The sequence below is a fragment of the Zingiber officinale genome, chromosome 11B, assembly GCF_018446385.1.
Source record: "Zingiber officinale cultivar Zhangliang chromosome 11B, Zo_v1.1, whole genome shotgun sequence".
Classification (NCBI taxonomy): Eukaryota; Viridiplantae; Streptophyta; class Magnoliopsida; order Zingiberales; family Zingiberaceae; genus Zingiber; species Zingiber officinale.
Window position 1 is genome coordinate 22,437,130 of NC_056007.1, and position 5,627 is coordinate 22,442,756.

Sequence of the window (5,627 nt, forward strand, 5' to 3'; positions counted from 1 at the left end):
TCTTCTTTTAAGGCATTCAGTTTCTAGTTCTTTTCGTATACATGCACATTTATGTTTTGTGAGTTAGATAGCGCTTACTAAGTATTTTGCTTATAGATTGCATTTCCTCTTACTGCAGATACAGAAAAGGAAAAGATATAGAAAGGAAGGCGACAAGGAGGTGCTCGAAGGATGTGTGATGCCAGGACTATGGAAGCCTTGGGACTTAGTTAAGAACTTGTTTAGATTAATTCTTTATTTAGGATGATAAGAAAATTTGGAAGTAAGAAGTTGTAATTCATTATTAAGTTTCCGCATTTTAGTATTTGGGATGGTATATGTTATTTTGATGTTATTAGGACATAGTAGATGAATTGTAATTTTGTGTGATGATTTCTGGTATAGTTTTCTTTTGTTTTGGATTATTTACTGCATGAGTTGCTTGATAGATGTCCCAGCCGCCTGTGGCTGAGGTATATTATGTTTGTATATTAGTTTAAGGTCACCAGTACAGGGGAGACTCTGTCAAAATTTTTCGGTAGGGTTTCCTCGTGGTTTTTAATCATACCGGTTAAGTAGAGTTAGTAGTTAAGTAACGGTCACTCTTAGAGAGTGGTAGTAAGAGGGGTGGTCGTTACATCTACTCCATTGTGAGGGAAGACACCCCTAAAATATAAAGTAAAGCATACTTACAACCCCTTGATATGAGAATAAGGGGAAGAAGAGATGTTTGTCGAGGTTTCTGATGTCTTGGGGATGCCTCCTTACTCTGGAGATGGACAGAACGTTAAGGATGTTGGTCCCTTTGAAGGTCGGAAAGAGGGAGGGGTGAATTGCCCTGAAAAATAAATTCAACCTTTCTAATATTCTCAACTAAATAAATAGCACTTTTCATTAAAATAGAAAGAGACTAAAAAGACAGACACAGAAGAGTTACTTTGTTTGCAATTAGAGTATTGCTAATCCAAGGAAACTATGGCGCACTATCTGACGATCTCCTTCGGGTGGAGTAGCCTCTTTACAACGTTGACAGCACAAAATAAAATGTAGAACTGAAAGAACTTGATTACAAGTGAGTTGTTCTAACCGTGAAAATCAGTGTTATATTTATAGCATTGTTCAGGGCGCCCCAAAGGGTTCTGGGCGCCCTGGGGGGGATAAAACTTTATCCCCTTTCCGTATAGATCGTGTTGACTGCGATCTGGATAATTATCCAGGTCCGGGTGCCCGGAAGGGTTCCGAGCGCACGGACCAAGAAAGCCAACAGAATTGACTTTTTCTGTCCGAGACCTCTGCTCCAGTTCAGCTCGCCTCGGTCCGGGTCTTTCTCTCTGGCTCCGCTTTCTTAGGTGATATCGGCCATCCGGAAAAGGGCTCACCCGAATCCAACTTCCGGCCTTCTCCTCGAGCAGCCTTCCTTCCCAGTTTCTCACCCCTTAAACATCGTGTACGTTCTTGTCGTCCACCGGTATACTCTTCCACGGTCACCCCGTCCCTCGGATGCACCGAGCCCGTCGGCTCTCTCCCCGTGTCGTCCTTCTCACTAGTCGCGTCTTCCGCTCGACTTCCTGTGTTCCTAACCTCCTGCACACTTAGACACAAGGGTTAAACTAAATAGGACCTAACTTAACTTGTTTGATCACATCAAAACACCTTGGGGTTCCAACAATCTCCCCCTTTTTTATGTGAGCAACATAGGTTAAGCTAGGGTAAAACAGACATAATATAAAAAAAAATAATGTTGTAAATAAGTGTAAGTAAGATTTTTCAATGAAAGATATTTTAAATACACCTCCCCCTAGACTTAACATTCTTCTCCCCTTTTGATCACATAAAAAAATTGGGGTTATTTTAACGAGTCTAAGGAAAATAATTGGCAAGTAAAGAAAAATACTTAAGTAAGTAGGAAAACTTTTGATTTTCTAAGTTAAAAATTTTATGCAACGGAATAAGTAACTTAAAATATTTTTCAAAGTTTGAAACATAATTTTTAACCCCAAAAAAATTTTTAATAAGTGTTGAAGCAAAAAGGTTTCTAAGTAGAAAAAAAAAATCTAAGGAAAACATATATAAGTCAAAATAATTTCTATGGAAAAAAATTTGTAACGGAAAGATTTTCGAAAAAAAATTCTAAGATTTCATAAACATGAATATTTTTGATAATATTTTCTAAAACAAATTGAGTAACCCTTTAAAGCATTAAGTACCAGTTTGGAACCCAATATAGATTCCATCCTACAGGTTTAATCAGGTATTTTCTAGGTACATATGTTTTTGATATTTTTCTAATCTGACTTTTATGAAACCTATAGTACCAGTTTAATTCTTTATAATTTCTAAAAGCAAAAATATTTGAACAGGTAGAGTTTTTCAATTTTTCAATTTCTTCTTTTAATTTTTCATTTTCAAGTTTAATTTTATCAAAATCTTCTATCAGACAAGATTTTGCTAAAGTTTTTTCATATCTAAGTTTTCATTTTTTTTAATTTATTATTTTTATTTTTTAATTTGTACATAGAATTTGCCATAGATTTAAGTCCAAAAAAAGTTGATCAGGAGATAAGAGGCATACCTCACTTACCATATCAGACTTGAAGCCTGACTCTCCCCCTGCTTCACTGCATTCATCTAACGTTGCTCCCCCTTCATATGCTGGGTTCTGATGTACTTTGCCCTTCATAGCTTGCCATCAGTGCTAACCCGGCATATTCTTGTATCTCGAACTCAGATGATGAACTATTGCCCCAAGTAGCTTTTAGATTCTTGTCCTTCTTGAGTTCTAGGAAGTTCTCTTTTAAGTGTCCTTCTTTTTGACACTGGTAGCAACAAACCCTTCTTCTATTTCTTGGATTCTTCTTATTCTGCATTTCTTTAAATTTATTAGATCTCAATTTTTTTTAAAATTCCTTACCATATAGGCTTCTTGATCTTTTTCTGAACCTGACTCGGGATCATCCTTCTTTGTTGCATTTAGTGCCATAATCTGGCTTGATTCATTTATTGTCCCTACACATCTAGTTTCATGTAATTCAAGAGTAGAAAATAACTTTTCTAGGGTACTTACCTCCAGGTCCTTTGAAATGTAGTAGGCATCGATGATTGACGTCCATTCTGGAGTTTTGGGAAAAGCGTTGAGTGCGTAGCGTATGGTGTCCCGGTTGGTTACCATTTCACCGAGATTCTCGAGTCCGGTAATTAACTCTTTTACCTTTGCATGTAGATCAGCTACTTTCTCACCTCTTTCCAGACGGATGTTCATCAGTTTTTTCCGAAGTATATCTCTCCTTGCGAGTTTGGCTTCGGATGTCCCTTCGTGGAGTTCCATGAATTTTTCCCAGAGTTCTTTGGCCGACGAGTAGCTTCCGATGCGGTTGACTTCTTGAGGCGACAGCCCGCTCAGCAAGTGGTACTCCGCTCAGTTGTTCGCTACTGAATCATTTTGCTCATTCTTGGTCCAAAGACTCTCTTCTTTTTCCTCTCCATTTTGATTCGTAGGAGCTACAAAACCATATTTTATTATTAAACAAATTTCAAAATTGGTTCTCATAAATACCTCCATACGACATTTCTAGTGTGCGAAGTCCCCCTCGAATTTTGGTGGAACGATGCTTGGTTCGGCCATTAGTTGCTTGCTTCGGTCGACGGTTAGTCATTCTGAAGCGTCCTCGCTCTGATACCACTTGTTGGTCCCTTTGAAGGATGGCAAGAGGCGAGGGGTGAATTGCCCTAAAAAATAAATTCAACCTTTCTCGAATTTTCAACTAAATAAATAGCACTTGTAATTAAAATAGAAAGAGACTAAAAAGACAGACACAGAAGAGTTACTTGGTTTGCAATCAGAGGATTGCTAATCTAAGGAAAGTATGGCGCACTATTTGATGATCTCCTTCGGGCGGAGTAGCCTCTTTACAACATTGACAGCACAAAAGAAAATGTAGAACTAAAAGAACTTGATTACAAGTGAATTATTCTAACTGTGAAAATCAGTGCTATATTTATAGCATTGTTCGGGGCGCCCCGAAGGGTTTCGGGCGCCCTGGGGGAATAAAACTTTATCCCCTTTCCACACAGATTGCGTTAACCATGATCTGGATAATTATCCAGGTTCGGGCCCCCCAGACTGGTTCGGGCGCCCGGAATGATTCTGGGTGTCAGGACCAAGAAAGTCAGCAGAATTGACTTTTTCAGTCCGGGACCTTTGCTCCGGTTCAGCTCGCCTCGGTCCGGGTCTTCCGCTCCCGCTCCGCTTGCTTGGGTGATATCGACCATCCGAAAAAGGGTTCACCCAAACCCAACTTCTGGCCTTCTCCTCGAGCAGCCTTCCTTCTCGGTTTCTCGTCCCTCGAACGTTGCGTACATTCTTATCCACCGGTGTACTCTTCCGTGGTCACCTCGTCCCTCGGACGCACCGAACCCGTCGGCTCTCCCCGTGCTGTCCTTCTTCCTAACTGCGTCTTCTTCTTGACTTCTTGTGTTCCTTAACTCCTGTACACTTAGACACAAGGGTTAAACCAAATAGGAACTAACTTAACTTTTTTGATCACATCAAAATACCTTGGGGTTCCAACAAAGGGATGGTGGTGGATGAAGTTCTAGGGTTTCCCCCGAATGGGAGAACCCTTTCCCAAGGAGAGGGGCGAAGTCCCAAATCAAAGATGCCCCCAAGAATAGGATTCTTGACCCTTTTATAAGTTAGGGCACGGGCGCCGCATGGCCCATGCCACGCCATGCGAAATCTGCATGGCCAACTTCCTCCTCCCTTCGGGTTGAGTGGAACAGTCGTGCGAGATCTACACGGTCGTGTCTTCCTTTTGCTTTGGTTACAACGCACGGCCGTTCAAAATTGACATGGTCGTGCCTTCCTTCTGCTCTGGTTACACCGCACGGTTGTGCAGAATTGACACGATCGTATATCAAGGTCGTGTGGACTTGTAGATCATTTTAGCATATCTTAACATGGTATTCTTGAGTTGAGGTCTTCATCAAAGTTGTAGATCTTGAAGATATCTACGATTTGGTATAAAGAACAGCCCAAAACTCCAACTGAACAGAAGGTTATGGCCATTTTGTTTTAGTCTGCAATGCAGAAATTTCACACAGCCTGGACACGGCACCTTGGAAGCTCTAGACTCCACTTAAGCTTTGTTTCTGCTCCAAATCACGTCCTGTCAACAAGAAAACACACAAAGAGCGGATCTCTGAACAAAAGAGTATTTATGCTGAATATATGCTAAGAGAGGTGAACAAGCATAGAATATGCGTGAATAAAGTAAGTGAATGTGCGTCGAAACATGTATAAATGATCATAAGATCTAAGCACATCACACCCCCAGACTTGATCTTTTGCTTGTCCTTAAGCAAAATGCTGCAATCTAGATTCATGTGGTTAAATAGTGCATCATAATCTCTAGCAAGTTAATCTAATCCTATCAAATGATTTCATTGGTGAGCAAGATACAAAAGTAGTTTGAGTATGACTTAAATAGTAGTCCTCCGTACTCAGTGCGAAAGTGGCCTAAATTTATCAAATTTCAATCCCTAATCTAGTCAAGTCGTCATAAAATTGTGTTCCTTATGCTTCCGGTGATAGGCACTTACCTGCCACACGCAAGGTTCATTCCCCACAAAAATGCTATGCATCATCTACA